At 40.1% G+C, this 16608-nt stretch overlaps 1 non-coding gene across 1 annotated transcript; it reads right to left on the reverse strand.

Annotated features, from left to right (window-relative positions):
- Positions 1-14756: 14756 nt before the first annotated feature.
- On the reverse strand, positions 14757-14976 carry LOC126817042 (small nucleolar RNA U3). The gene has a single exon (XR_007678735.1). It is a non-coding gene; the product is annotated as a small nucleolar RNA U3 (small nucleolar RNA).
- Between the last annotated feature and the right edge of the window lie 1632 nt (positions 14977-16608).

Below are 16608 nucleotides of genomic sequence, written 5' to 3' on the forward strand. Positions count from 1 at the left end.
ATGTAGAATTCTAATGAACATCTTTGAACGAGTTGAAAGCTAAATCTCGGAGGGTACTTTTGCAAATAAATCGTCCAAATATAGAAATTTTAATGCGCATTGCATATATGAAATAAGTTATGTGTTGTTTAATTCATTTGTCGTTCGTACCTACCGCATCGGATATTGGTATTGCGCAAGGATCGCATATACCCCCTAATGTTTACAGCTAAATCATGAATCAATTAATCTGCAGATTTGCGCGCCACATACAGTTAAAGCGTTGGTTTCAAATTAAAGATGTGTTTCTTGGCCAACAACTACTAACATAATTCTACAAGAAAGTTTTTGTAGACTGTAAAACTCTCCACAGATGAAACACGGTCAAGTACAATTATGTGCTTCGGTGAAAATATCACTTTCTGATTAGCTAAACATGCTTTAATTTAGATCGTAATGTGCCAGAAGAATATAATTCGTTTCCCTTATTTAAATTTCATAGAAATAAGGTTTGAAAATTATTCTGTACATACTAATTAAGACGATTAAACCAAAAACCTATAGGGACTAATATATTAATATGGTTAAATTTTAGTTCGATACTTCGCTTGCGCGTCGGGGACTTTTAGCAGTGGGAGGCAACCATATGTTAGTCCCAAAATGACCTAGTTTGTGTAGAGTGGACGTTAATCCCCACCTCTCTCTCTCTCTCTCTCTCTCTCTCTCTTAACTCCCAGTTACTAACTTTTGTAACCGTCATGGAAATGTCTAACGTGATATTTATATCTTGTCTCAATATGCCCAGATTTCATATTAAATACCGTCTATATCTTTATAGACGCCCCGGGGGATGCATATTAACGCTACTTGAAGTAACTACCTACATCTTCAAGGAGAACGTAATCATGCAAGTTTATGGAACCAATACATTTGGGAGATTTGTTTTAAATATTTGGAATATTTTATTTGTAATCTTATGTTGTGATCCCCAGTAGTCTCATTCCGTTCTACTCGACTAGCCCCTGGGTTAATCTATGGGGGGTGGGGGCACGGTTTTCAAGTTATCTGCCCTTGTACATTGTGCTATTTTTATCGATCAATCCCATAAATCGTTAATTGCAAAGGAAGCTGGCAATGGGAAGTAACTCTGCTCGGTGGGGACGGGGGCACGTTAAAGATCCGCTGGCAATTGGAAATCAAATTAAAGAGTAGGTCGGAAGTACCGCTGTTCCCCGAAGTTTCCACCTAGCCATGCGGATGGGACCACTAACATTAATCCTACCCTGACTTTTGGAATCAAAACAAGCGGAAGTGGTAGTTTTGTTGTCCGGGTAAAATTCCCTCTTAGCCCACTGCATAGTATATACCCGGATGACACAGAAAGAATGCACGTTAAACCCCATTTCATATTGGGGGGGGGGGGCGAATGGTTAGCACGTGCGCGCTGTATCGTAGGGTCTGTCACTGAGTCAACTTGCGTGGTTTCGATTCCTCAGTTGCATGTGACAACGAGTAGGGTCGCCTTTTTTCTTCGGGTCCTCCTGTTTCCTCCTACTGCTAAGGACCCCTACGCCCAAGCGAATTATTGAAATAAAATTGAACCATATGTTAGTCCCGAAATGACCTAGTTTGTGTCTAGTCGACGTTAAACCCCATCTCTCTCCCTCTCCTTCTCTCTCTCTCTCTCTCTCCCTCTCTCTCTCTCTCTCTTTCATATTTCGTTAAATCTAGTGTCATTTCGAGTCAAGTATGATACAGATCAGACACCAGAACACCTTTGATTCAGTGATTGCCCGAATATGTGGGACAATATGTCTTCAGGGAGACATTTTAATGGATACGAGAAGTTCCTTGTCTCGGAGCTAACAGGGGTGATGTCGCTTATAGCATTAACTAAATACAAAAAGGTCATTAATCGAAAGTCTTAAGTGTTCCGTTAGAAATACGCAAAAATGTGCCAGCCGTGTAAAGCGTTGCCTGAATACCTATCCTGAGGTAATGCCATTCTAGAATAAATGTGCTAACTAAATTTACCTTTTTTTTACCTTCTCCAATCTACTTCCGATCAGCATCGCCATTTTTTCTTATTATTGACAACAGTGGCAATACCAACATGTACATTGAAAATAAATTAAAGACACGGAAAAATACACTGTAGTGATTGATGAACATAAATATCTCATGTTTTATACAAAAAGAAACAATGCTTCCTACAAAAAAAAATCACATCAAAGACATTCATCTTATAGTTCGTACCGAAAAAACAAAGGGGTGATTTATAGTAGTGAATTCCACCGTAACACGTTCTGTGGAAACTGCCAAACAAAATTCACGTTGAGGGGTTATTAATGAACAGCTCATATTTTTAAACTAAAACAGAGTACTTACTTAGATGATGGAGGTGGAGTAATGGTGAGTGGCCGTGTAACAATAGAAATGAAAATGGGAGAGAGAGAGAGAGATTAACGTCTACTCAACACAAACTAAATCATTACGGGACTAACATATGATTCAATGTAGCGTCAATAATTCGCTTGGGCGTAGAGCTCTTTAGCAGTGGGAGGAAACTGGGGCCCCCGCGAATCGAATCCACGCCAGTTGACTCAATGACAGCCCATATGATACATCGCACACGCGCTAACCAATCCCGTGAAATGAAAATGAAATGAGGTTTAACCGGGCTAATAAAGAAGGTCGTCATGCAGTGTGCTAGGAGTAACATCTTTCCGGGGCACCGTCGTTTTCCGCCTCCTCTTTTCAAATATCTAGGTTTCTATGCCGCGTGGGAAATTTTGCCCAGGCAGCGACACTATGGCCTACTCTTATCACGAATACCAACTGTCCAGGCATCTTTTACGCGCACGCCAATGTATACACGCGACATCTCTCCTTGGTAGGACCTGCGTCCTGCATCACTGACAAGAGGAAAACCACGTCAGAATATCCCGATGAACTTTCTAGGCCAATGCAGGGATCGAACACACAACTTCCAAGCTAGCGAGCTAGCGTCTTACCCGCTTAACCACCGTGGCACCGAGTACGAAAAGTATTGTATCCAAATAACTAAAAACCATGATTTATGAGATGATAAAATAACTCTACTATCATACCACTGTGTTGTCCAGTCGGTCGTTTACATGACATATGTTTGGGCAATGATAAGCAAACGTTGACTGATAAAACATTCGATAAATCATAGAAAATAAAGCTCTTTTTGGCTTTAGGAAGAAACGCCCTAATTGGTGGCTTATTATTTTTTTATTTATTCATACTGCACTGGAAATCAGAAAAACGTATTAAGTATAACAACTGTTGTGTGCATGAAATGAAATGAAAGATCCCTTGACAGTTGGAATTTGATATAGCACACTGTATAGCGTATGTCCGTCTTCATTAGCCCAGTTCGGAGCAGAACAGTAGGACGTTAAACTCCATTTCATTTCATTTCATTTCCAGTTCAACCCACCAATCAAAACCTCCGATACAGAAAATTCCGCGCATTATTTTTAAAAACTTTGATTAGGGGGACACTGGTATTATTCTTTTATTATGCTATGGTCTGGAGCCTTATAGCATCTAGTATTAAATATTTTTTGTCTGTTGGAATATGAGGGGAAGTTTAATATTCACACAAATGTATAAAATTAAGAAAATACAGAATTCCCACATTTTATTCATACAGGGAGGGCTATAGAAATATGAACTATGGCATTGTAACACTACGTGTTCTGTTTCAACGCAGGTTTTAGAAAACACCAATATATTGTAATAGAGAGGACGGTAACTTTATAATGGCAACGCAGGTTTTTAGACAACACCAATATTATATTGTAATAGAGAGGACTGTAACTTTATAATGGCTGATAACAAGACATTACACAAAATAATACACCTAACTCGCATGTTTTACACAAATACAAAGAAATGCCAACTACCAAAGGAATTGTTCCAAACATAACTTATACTCATAAGGCATCTGTTTTTGCTAGAAAGTAGCAAATTTGCAAAAGGTGTGGTTCGTTAACACGTTCGTATTTCTTAAACTCCCGTTAAGTCGATTTCGTTTTAAGTGTAAAGAGGGAAATATCGAACAACTAGACATATTTTAGATATTTCCAGTTAAAGGAGCTTAATCGCTAATATCTGGGACCTAGAAATTGATACAAATGGGTCGCAACGCAGATAATAATGTAATATGAATGTATATAAACTGATTTACATTCAATCGTTTCTGTTTTTACTGTAATTTCAAATCAGTTATATTCGGTGAAATATGCCAGAAGTCTCAATCGAATGGCAATGTCTAGCGCCTGGTTATTCCAGTCTACAACGATAATATTTATTGTACATGCTCTCCAGATAAGAATATGGCATCACTGTTTGACATGACTTGCGAATATGTCTAGCCTTGTTCTTTGAGTCCTTTGTGACACATGATACTGAAACGCATTATGCTACACGATTCGTGTACCGATGGTAAAATGTTTATTTTGTCTGTAGGGTAGGTTTAGCCTCGTTGACCGAGTCGCTTCATTACAAATGGCACTCGAAAGTATTCTGGCACGCGATTTGTGTGCTAATTTTAAAATGTTCATTAAATATTGTATATCTTTTCCAGGTAAGATCACAAAACATCAGTGTTTTATTTTAAATTGACAAATAATTCATGTTTTCAATGTCAAAGACTTTGGATGATATTGAGTTAGAGACTTTGCTACTTTAAAATAACTGATACGTTAAGTGTTAAAATATCAAATACTAATTTATCATTATTGTACTTTGTTTTTGACAGGGTTTATAGAAGATGATGTATATATAGTCAGTGCTTGGGTTCATGTTCTATCAATGGTATAAGACTAAAAGCTGGTTCTACAGGTGGTATACACCTTGACGATCTGTACTCATGTAACAGCCATTAGTTTTACTCAAATACACAAATCATAATGGGAGAAAAGAAGTATTCGACAGGAATGAGGTCGACCAATGTCGATTTTTCTTTTCTCGAATACAACAGAGAGAGAGAGAGGGAGAGAGAGACGGGGTTTAACGTCCATTCGACACAAACTAGGTCATTTCGGGGCTAACATAAGGTTCAATTTTATTTCAATAATTCGCTTGCGTGTAGGGGTCTTTAGCCGTGGGAGGAAACCGGAGGACCCGGAGAAAACCCACGAGGTTGGTCAGGCGATCCTACCCGTTGTCACGTACAGCCGGGGAATCGAAACCACGCCAGTTGACTCAATGAAAGACCTTATGATACAACGCGCTCACGTTAACCATTCGGCCACCCAACCCCCCCTCAAATACAAAATGTACAGCACAAATGGGTTAGAATGGTATAACAATCTTGTGGTCGAAATAGTTCATGACACAAAGTTTAAACTTTGATTTTTGAAGTTGACACGCATATTTAGATGCTAACCTCGGAATCAACGGACACTGGTTTAAATAAAATGGATTTAACGTCCTACTATTTCTGTGCCAACCGTGCTATAACGAAGACGGGCATCTATCAAGGGTACTTATACGTGCTCGCCAACTTGTTCGTGGAAAACACGAACTAACAGTCGCTGTTCCCGGTTGGTGGAGAAAAGTAAGACGTTAAACCTATTTCATTTTATCCATGTACTTCTATTTGAGCTGTTGACAGCAAATACATTTTAGTACTTTTTTTTGTTTGCATTATCCCACCGAAAATAACTTTAATATAATGACAAAAAAATGTATATCAATCGCTACCTGTAGAAATCTGTATAACAGGGTTGATATACTAGAATAATAACATCATGCATATATAAATTCTATATTACATAATACAAACATCGTAAACCTGTTTCCACGTGGGTGGCCCGGACGTAAAACATATACACGTATAATATATGATCTTCTGGCGTTTTTAAAGATTCTGTGATAAGAAGGTGTGAAAATATTGCTACCATGTTTCAGATAGACACCGGTATAAATATATAACTATGATAATCCGTAGATCTGTAGGTAATGATAGATTAAATACCTGTATTAACACAGATATAACTACAAAGGGATTTGTAACTTTATCAGAAACGGTGAGGAATTAAAAGGGAAATTAAACAAATCGTCTTTCAGTTGATTTCACGAATTTTGGATGTTCTGTCATTAATATCTGTTCTCGGTTCCTGTAGATAAAGTTCCACCTGTTCGACCGAAATCTGTAAATGAAATGAAATGGTGTTTAACGTCCTACTATTCTGCTCCGACTGGGATAATGTTGACAGGCATACGCCATACAGTGTGCAATGAGGGAAATTTTGCCCGGGCAGCGGCACTACGGCCTACTCTTATATCGAATTCCAACTGCTAAGGGATCTGTGAATAAATGAATGAATGGGTTTAAAGGAGCTAAATCGCTAATATTTGGGATCTAGAAATTGACACAAATGGGTCGCAACGCATATAATAATGTAATATGAATGTATATAAACTGATTTACATTCAATCGTTTCTGTTTTTACTGTAATTTCTAACCAGTTATTATCGGCGAAATACGCCAGAAGTCTCAATTGAAGAAAATCTTTAGCGTCTTGTTATTCCAGTCTAATCCGATGGTATTTATTGCGCATGCTCTCCAGATAAGAATATAGCGTCACCATTTGACATGACTTGTAGGATATGTCTAGCCTCGTTCTTTGAGTCCCTTGTTCCAAATGGCACTGAAACGCATTATGGTACACGATTCGTGTACCAAAGACAAAGTGTTTATTTTGTCTTGAATATTGGATATCAGAAGCCCATCTTTTCCCTGTAAGATCGCAAGACCAATGTTTATTTGAATTGACAAATAATTCGTGTTTTCAATGTCGAAGATTTTTGATGATAATGAGTTAGAGACTTAGCTACTTTAATTGTTCTACTCGGTCGATAGACCTAATGTCCAATCTGATTATAATACAGATCTATATTTCGTTCGTTCTTTTATACTTTCGACGGCCTCTACTACATGAAGATATGACCGGTTGTTGTGGAAGGTAGCTTCAGGATTCAAACATTGATTAATCAATCAGCGTTGACGTTTCTAGTGGTTTACCCATCAGGTCAAGGACTCACCGTAACAAACCGTTTCATTGGCTAATTCCTCACGGGTTATATAATAAAGACAAGTAAAATGAAATGTTTTAATCAGATAGACGTAATGTCATATAGTTTAGTATCATATCTAAATGAGAAAAGAAATGAAATGAAATGGAGTTTAACGTCCTACTGTTCTGCTCCTTACCTGTGCTAATGAAGACGGGCATACGCCATACAGTGTGCGATGAGGGAAATTTGCCCGGGCGTTACGGCCTACTCTTATATCGAATTCCAACTGCCAAGGGATCTTTTACGTGCACGCCAATGTGTACACGGGACCTCGGTTTTTCGTCCCATCCTTGTCAGGCCCTCCATCCTGCATCACTGACAATAGGAAACCACGCGGGAAAATCAGAATGAACTTTCTCGGCCAAAGCAGGGATCGAACACCCGACCTCCAGGCTAGCGAGCCAGCGTCTTACCCACTTAGCCACGTGATCCCCAAAAATGAGAAAAGAATGGAATATATACTCTTCAAAGACATGCAGGTTGCGATATGGTAAATAGTCATGGACATTTGACATTCTTTGAGAGTATGTTAATAGATGAAGAACTTGTCGCCCCAACAGAACAACTCAGTTGCACATGCGACACGCAATAGCGCCATACACGTGGGAGGGGTTCATTGTCAAATTTGACACTTTAAGGAAGGGTTGATGAAAAGTGTCGCGTGCTGGTTTATCTATCCATGTTTGCTTTCCTATCGGTTCTTGCATAAGATTTACTGTTTAGCGTATCTTTGCTTTAGTGTGTTACGTTTAATTTGATCGGGAGACGTGTTCGTCGACGTCAATGTCAATCGACAACACTGCAAGAATTGGCCGTGGCACTGCAAGAGGAGTGAGTCAGATTGCCCCAAATCGTAATTGGTCGGTTGATTAGGAGCATGCCAAGACGAACTGCTGAATGTCTGAGGATTGATGGAGCAATTACTCATTATTAAGACATAAATCAAAAACGTCCATTTTCACTTTTTGACGGTGTATATATCTGCGAGTGAAATGGGTCCGTGAGATAAGCCGCTCATATGAACTGTTTATGCTCATGTGTAGGCAATTGGCCTGTTATTAACATACACTGTTTACCTTTAATAAAAACAGCAGTGCATTTCCGCAGTTTTGTATTGTTTCTTATGAATATCCCCTACTTTTTTTGAAGAGTATATAATATTGTATTTCTCTTTTATTGTATATACTACAGCCTGGAGGTCGGGTGTTCGATCCCTGCATTGGCCGAGAAAGTTCATCCAGATTTTCCGGCGTGGTTCCCCCTTGTCAGTGATGCAGGACGGAGGGCCTGACATGGACAGCTGTCTAGTCCTTCGGATGAGATAAAAAACCGAGGTCCCGTGTATAAATTGGAATGCACGTAAAAGATCCCTTGGCAGTTGGAATTCGATATAAGAGTAGGCGATAGTGCCGCTCCCCGGGCAAAATTTCCCTCATAGCACACTGTATGGCGTATGCCCGTCTTCATTAGCGGGGGGTTGGATGGCTGAATGGTTAGCGTGCGCGCGCGCTGTATCATAAAGTCTGTCATTGAGTCGACTGGCGTGGTTTCGAATCCCCGGTTGTACGTGACAAGGAGTAGGGTCGCCTGTCCAACCTCGTGGGTTTTCTCCGGGTCCTCCGGTTTCCTCCCACTGCTAAAGACCCCTACGCACAAGCAAATGATTGAAATAAAATTGAACCATGTGTTAGTCCCGAAATGACCTAGTTTGTGTCGAGTGGACGTTAAACCCATTTCTCTCTCTCTCTCTCTCTCTCTCTCTCTCTCTCTGTCTTCATTAGCCCAGCATAGGAGCAGAACAGTAGGACGTTAAACCCCATTTCATTTTATATACACTACAGTCTAAAAGCATCTTTAAGATCTGACCTGACCCCATCATTTAACCATTGAAAAGAAGATGCCTTTCCTTTGGCTATAATGGTATTAACCAATCCGACTTCAAAGAGACGAGATAACGGATAAAGACGTTGCTATTTATCTTATGTAGTGCATAATATAAACATGTCGAAACAAAATAAAAATCTTATTTTCACTGGTGAACATGAGTGCTGAAAAGTACGCGAATTCTCGTGACATTACCAATAAATAACGATATAACAAATAGTGAAAAATGTCAAGATACAGCAACGGCGTAAAATAGCATTACGGGAAATGGGTTTCAAGTCTCCAAAAGGGGGAGGAAGGGGGTTCGCCCATGAGGAACCTCGTGGTTTCGATTGCCAGCTTGTATGTGACAAGGAGTCCAACCTCTGGTTCCATCCCATTGGTAGACCCCCTACGGGAGATCGAATCATTAAATGGCATAGAATGTGTCGAGTGAACGTTAAACCCCATTCCTCACTCAATCTCTAACGAAATGAAATTAAATGAAATGGGGTTTAACGTCCTACTGTTCTGCTCCCGACCGGGCTAATGAAGACAGGCATACGCCATACCGTGTGCTATGAGGGAAATTTTGCACGGGCAGCGGCACTATCGCCTACTCTTATATCGAATTCCAACGGCCAAGGGATATTTTACGTGCATTCCAATGTATACACGGGACCTCCGTTTTTGTCAGGCCCTCCGTCCTGCATCACTGACAAGGGGGAAATCTTTAACGATACATCTAGCGATATTTATAATGTAACGTTAAGCATCTTACAGGATTCAGAGAATTTACAACCGAGCATTGCAGTTGACATAATACGCATATATATACAACAAACATGTTAACCACGTGACATTTAACGATATACAACGAGATACAGACGAGATTTACAAGTACAACAATAGCCGGGTTATAAAGGACAGTTGTCTGCTGTTCACGTGCAGTTTATTTATAAGGCATATCGTCAGCAACATGTGGACAACAGAAGAACCAAGGCAAACTATACTTATCTAACTCCCATATGAAACAATACGCTTTATATTCTCTAGAAATAGGAAGGGGCGTGGTCGAATGGTTAGCGCGTGCGCGTTGTATTACAAGGTGTGTCTTAGAATCTGATGGTCTCTACAGGGTTAGTAAATCCAGTGTTTCCTTTCGTATATAATACGGGCGGCGGTTGGATGGCGAAATGGTTTGCGCCTGCGCGTTGTGTCATAAAGTCTGTCATTGAGTCAACTGGCGTTGTTTCGATTCCCCGGTTGTATACGCGACAATGAGTAGGATCGCCTGACCAACCTCGTGGGTTTTCTCCGGGTTCTCCGGTTTCCTCCCACTGCTAAAGACTCCTACGCGCAAGCGAATTAATTAAATAATATTGAGCAATATGTTAGTTCCGAAATGGCCTAGTTTGTGTCGAGTGGACGTTAATCCCCTCGCTCTCTCTCATACCGTCAGAAACATGTGGACAACAGAGGAACCCGGCAAACCATACTTATGTAACTCCCATATGAAATAGTACACTATACAATATATACATTACTTTGTATTCTCTAGAAACAGGAAGTATACAAAATATAAGGGCGGGAATTTAAAAACACAATCCCTTTAATTCAGATACATCAAAGACTCAATTTAAAAATAAACAAACATATTGTAATGGATTTATTACGAGAATCGTTTGATACACATGTGTCCTGTTTTAAGTTTTTCAAAACTATTGGAATATGATTGATGATTTAGGTCCCAGGGAGGAAATATAAAAGAGATGAATAATACTCGGGTTGCCTTGAGATAAGTTTTCATTTCCTTCCTTAAATTTGTGACAGAGAGACATGTGGCGCCATCTGATCGCTATAGTGTAGCTGCGTCGTTCCTATCAGAGGGGGGTTGGATGGCTGAATGGTTAGCGTGCGCGCGCTGTATCATAAAGTCTGTCATTGAGTCGACTGGCATGGTTTCGAATCCCCGGTTGTACGTGACAAGAAGTAGGGTCGCCTGTCCAACCTCGTGGGTTTTCTCCGGGTCCTCCGGTTTCCTCCCACTGCTAAAGACCCCTATGCGCAAGCGAATTATTGAAATAAAATTAAACCATATGTTTGTCCCGAAATGACCTAGTTCGTGTCGAGTGGACGTTAAACCCCATTTCACTCTCTCTCTCCCTCGTTCCTATCAGGCCACAGATCACTAAAGATTACCCCATTGACTTTAATGTTAATTCTCGTCTCTTAGACCGGCTCTAACTTTTTGCCAAATTTTCGTTGGGTAGAACGCTTTCTGACCCAGACGGAGTAACATGTGGCAAACTCTTGCCCAAAAGCATGTATGAGGTTCACCATGAAAAATTCGAGATAAACCAGCTGGAAGTAGAGGCAAGTAAACATGCATTTTTTTTCGGCCCTACATTTCAACCTAACCAACCTCTCAACTCTTGTATTCTTCCGCCTCAAAAATCATGAATATTCACCAAATCCTGGCAGAAAATGTATTTTCAAACCCTTTTCTTCGATTCTACACCATAATGTCTACAAAAATCGCCATGCAAAAGGGGGAAAAGGGGAAAGGGAGAGAAAGACTAAAAATAACTTTGACCCTTGTTTCGTGGGTGACGGCGTAGAAATATTTGGTGAGCTGGGTCCATCACTTCGAGTGGTTCAGTGAGTATGACTCTGGCGCAATAACCTAGACGTCCCGGGTTCGATCCTGGAATAAAGTCTAGTTTTTCGGATGGTATAGAGAGAAAAAACTTGGGATTGTTCAAGCCCGTTACCCACATGTCAGCGGTAGTGCTTGCGGGGTAAGTCGATCGGATGGAACGGAAATCCGAGAACCAGATTGGGGTGCACGTAAAATAACACGTGAAAAGCTTGTGGACTTTGATTGACATAAATGGATTGGACATATTTGTGTAACACTGTACATTCTATATAATATCCATAGGTTGAAATGGTGTCGGTATGTCATGAAATTACATCTATAATGGATTTATTATGAAAATATTGACAATATTCTACAGGCCAAGAGGGTGTCATGAAATCCCATCTATAATGGGCTATACACTAATAACGTGAAGATCAACATGAAGACAAGACATAACAGTCTTATAATTATCACGTGACGTTATTGTGTTAATGCGATTTAATGTTTGTTTTCATTGATGCAGGACGGAGGGCCTGACAAAGACAGCTGTCTAGTCGTTCAGATGGGACGAAAAACCGAGGTCCAGTGTACTCATTGGCGTGTACGTAAAAGATCCCTTGACAGTTGGAATTCGATATAAGACTAGGCCGTATTGCAAAATTTCCCTCATAGCACACTCTATGGCGTATGCCCGTCTTCATTAGCCCAGTTCGGAGCAAAACAGTAGGAAGTTAAACTCCTTTTCATTTCTTTTCTTTTGTTTTTGGGGGGTTGGATGGCTGAATGGTAAGCACGTGCGTGCTGTATCATAAAGTCTGTCATTGAGTCAACTGGCGTGGTTTCGAATCCCCGGTTGTACGTGACAAAGAGTAGGGTCTGTAGCACTATCGTCGTTGTGACATTTTTTTTTAATTTATAGACAAAGAATAGAGAAATAAGATGACTTTATATTTCATTAATTAATATATTTGGCAAATTAATAGTTTCACACATATTTACATATATATTATATATAGTGTGTACTAAATCAACTTAGTCTGTAATTGACAGTTGACACATAAAAAGAGCTATTTAGCCAAAACATGTGTTAATAATATACCACCAGATTACACGTGAGTGGAATTATTCTAATTGCATCATTTGACTTAAAATAACCAATCATATCGTTAATTGCACAGGTTCGGGGCCATGAACAGGCTTTCTGTGCGTGATATGCAGGAGTCTTATAAAAGAAATCATAGTAAAGTTTTAAGTTAGACTTCCATTAGATTCCAGAGAGGTTCCATCTGAGTTTCTAGACAGCCGCGAGGCTGGCTAGGGTCGAGAAATGGTTTTAGCTAGTATTGTAATCTGTGCCATGCTTGTATACATGTATTCGGCTATGCTATATAAAATGTAGAAGCGAACTGTTGCATTGTTATTCCTGGTAAGACAAACGTCTTAAGAAACTGTAAGAAGTAAATACACAACGTGAAGCAGAAGTAAAGACAGCTGGAGACAAATTCTAGACGATCACAGGCTACAGAAATATGTAGTAAGAAAAGATGCCTGGGTCGTACGTAGGATGTGGCGACCGGTTTTTGGAATTCCCGCTTTCCACGTCTGACAAAAGACCTATGGTGCTACAGGTCGCCTGTCCAACCACGTGGGTTTTTCCGGGCTCTCCAGTTTCCTCCCACTGCTAAAGACCCCTACGCGCAAGCGAATTATTAAAATAACCATATGTTAGTCCCGAAATGACCTGGTTTGTGTCGAGTGGACGTTAAACCCCATTTTTCTCTCTCTCTCTCTCTCTCTCTCTCTCTCTCTCTCTCTCTCTATATATACATATATATATATATATATATATATATATATATTATACATACATATATATTATATATAGTGTGTACTAAATCAACTTAGTCTGTAATTGACAGTTGACACATAAAAAGAGCTATTTAGCCAAAACATGTGTTAATAATATACCACCAGATTACACGTGAGTGGAATTATTCTAATTGCATCATTTGACTTAAAATAACCAATCATATCGTTAATTGCACAGGTTCGGGGCCATGAACAGGCTTTCTGTGCGTGATATGCAGGAGTCTTATAAAAGAAATCATAGTAAAGTTTTAAGTTAGACTTCCATTAGATTCCAGAGAGGTTCCATCTGAGTTTCTAGACAGCCGCGAGGCTGGCTAGGGTCGAGAAATGGTTTTAGCTAGTATTGTAATCTGTGCCATGCTTGTATACATGTATTCGGCTATGCTATATAAAATGTAGAAGCGAACTGTTGCATTGTTATTCCTGGTAAGACAAACGTCTTAAGAAACTGTAAGAAGTAAATACACAACGTGAAGCAGAAGTAAAGACAGCTGGAGACAAATTCTAGACGATCACAGGCTACAGAAATATGTAGTAAGAAAAGATGCCTGGGTCGTACGTAGGATGTGGCGACCGGTTTTTGGAATTCCCGCTTTCCACGTCTGACAAAAGACCTATGGTGCTACAGGTCGCCTGTCCAACCACGTGGGTTTTTCCGGGCTCTCCAGTTTCCTCCCACTGCTAAAGACCCCTACGCGCAAGCGAATTATTAAAATAACCATATGTTAGTCCCGAAATGACCTGGTTTGTGTCGAGTGGACGTTAAACCCCATTTTTCTCTCTCTCTCTCTCTCTCTCTCTCTCTCTCTCTCTCTATATATACATATATATATATATATATATATATATTTCATTTCATTTCATTTCATTTGTTTTTATTGATGTAGGACCACTGGGGATACCCAGGATTAACTTGTGCTTACCATTCGGCCACCAAACCCCCACGATTTGCGAGAGAGAGAGAGAGAGAGAGAGAGAGAGCGAGAACGGAATGAGACCACCGGTGATATCCAGGATAAAACGGCAACACTAACATTGAAAATCCCCGACTTGGGTCGATTCAATCAGGCAATCAATAATCATCAATATTAAGGCGTACTCCAACACACCTCCTCTTTTCCTGTTTATATTATTATAGAAACCACTCTGAATACCTCCCCCACCACAGAGTGAGAAGTGAAATGGTCAGAGAAATTGCGATACAGTTGGAAGAAAGAGTCTTCAAACTAAAGCTTCCCTGGCAATAATTCGATACTGTTGGTTCGTTTATTTACTTTCTGAGGAAACCACTCTGAACGCCTTCCCTACCTCCATCTTTCCCACAAAGTGAGAAGAGGAACGGTCATCAATGGTCAGAGAAATCATCCGAGCTGACAATTTCATCCAACCCGCTTCACGCTCAGAAGGGGAGGCTTTGTATCATCCTCGTGGTTTACGATCCAGTCAAGTTTGACTGACGTCCAAGCGAAGCATACTTTAGAAATGATCCCTAACAGTATGATCTTAATACATTAAAGCACTTCAATGACCAGTATGAAATCATGTTTAAAATAGAAAATGGCCGAGAACTTCTGTAGAGATAGATATTGTTTTATCCATATTAAATCAGACAACTAAAATACAGTTTATTTCAATTAAAAATATTATAGGAGATATAATTATGAATATTTTGATATAGGATTTTTATTTTGATTGAGAATCTTCTTTTTACAATTAAAAGAAAAAATAATTGAAACTATGTAATTATAATTACCGAGTTCAATTTTCTCTAGGAAATGTTACTCATAGTTTTACTTTAATGTCTGATGAATATAGATGTAAATACGACCAGTAGGTGAAAGCGCTAACTGAAATGGAATTAGTATTTTCTTTCTAAAACAGGGGGGTGGATGGCCGAATGGTTAGCACGTGCGTGCTGTATCATAAGGCCTGTCATTGAGTCAACTGGCGTGGTTTCGAAACCCCGGTTGTACGTGACAAGGAGTAGGGTCGCCTGTCCAACCTCGTGGGTTTTCTCCGGGTCCTCCGGTTTCCTCCCACTGCTAAAGACCCCTACGCACAAGCGAATTATTGAAATAAAATTGAAACATATGTTGGTCCCGAAATGACCTAGTTTGTGTCGAGTGGACGTTAAAACCCATTTCTCTCTCTCTCTTTCTAAAACTTCGTATTTTGTTATATCTTACCTGAGAGAAGGGGGGGGGGCACGGTGGCTAAATGGGTAAGACGCTGGCTCGCTAGTCGGGTGTTCGATCACTGCACTGGCCGAGAAAGTTCATCCAGATTTTCTGGCATGGTTCCCCCTTGTCCGTGATGCAGTGCGGAAGGCCTGACAAGGACAATTGTCTAGTCGTTCGGATGGGACGAAGAATCGAGGTCCCGTGTACACATTGGCATGCACGTAAAAAGATCCCTTGACAGTTGGAATTCGATATAAGAGTAGACCGTAGTGCCCTCATAGCACACTGTATGACGTATGTCCGTCTAGGGATCAGAACAGTAGGACGCTAAAGCTGAACTCCGATTACAAAACTACAGAAATAATTAAATAAAAAAAGGTAACGCCCAGAACAACCGCCATACTTGTTTTCAATTTGTAGAACAACAATGGCGATCGCTTTGGGCAGACGAACACATAGACAGGCCACACCCACTTCCAGTAAACGCCGTATCAAGCAATGTGTCCACATCCGGTTACCTACTAGTCAGAGAGATAGAGAAATGGAGTTTAACGTCCACTCGACACAAACTAGGTCATTTCGGGACTAACATATGGTTTAATTTTTTATTTCAATAATTCGCTTGCGCGTAGGGGTCTTTAGCAATGGGGGGAAACCGGAGGACCCGGAGAAAACCTACGAGGTTGGACAGGCGACCCTACTCCTTGTCACGTACAACCGGGGATTCGAAACCACGCCAGTCGACTCAATGGCAGACTTTATGATACAGCGCGCGCACGCTAACTATTCAGCCATCCAACCCCCACCTACTAGTCAACTACCTATTACCTCTTGACTGATTGATGTTTTTTTCACTATCAGCTCACAGAAAATATTATTGATACACAATTATTATATCTGATCAGGTACACATTATTTTACTTTATTAGACGAAATAAATCAACCACGATGTACTTT

Source organism: Patella vulgata, chromosome 3 (genome assembly GCF_932274485.2).
Source record: "Patella vulgata chromosome 3, xgPatVulg1.2, whole genome shotgun sequence".
Lineage (NCBI taxonomy): Eukaryota > Metazoa > Mollusca > Gastropoda > Patellidae > Patella > Patella vulgata.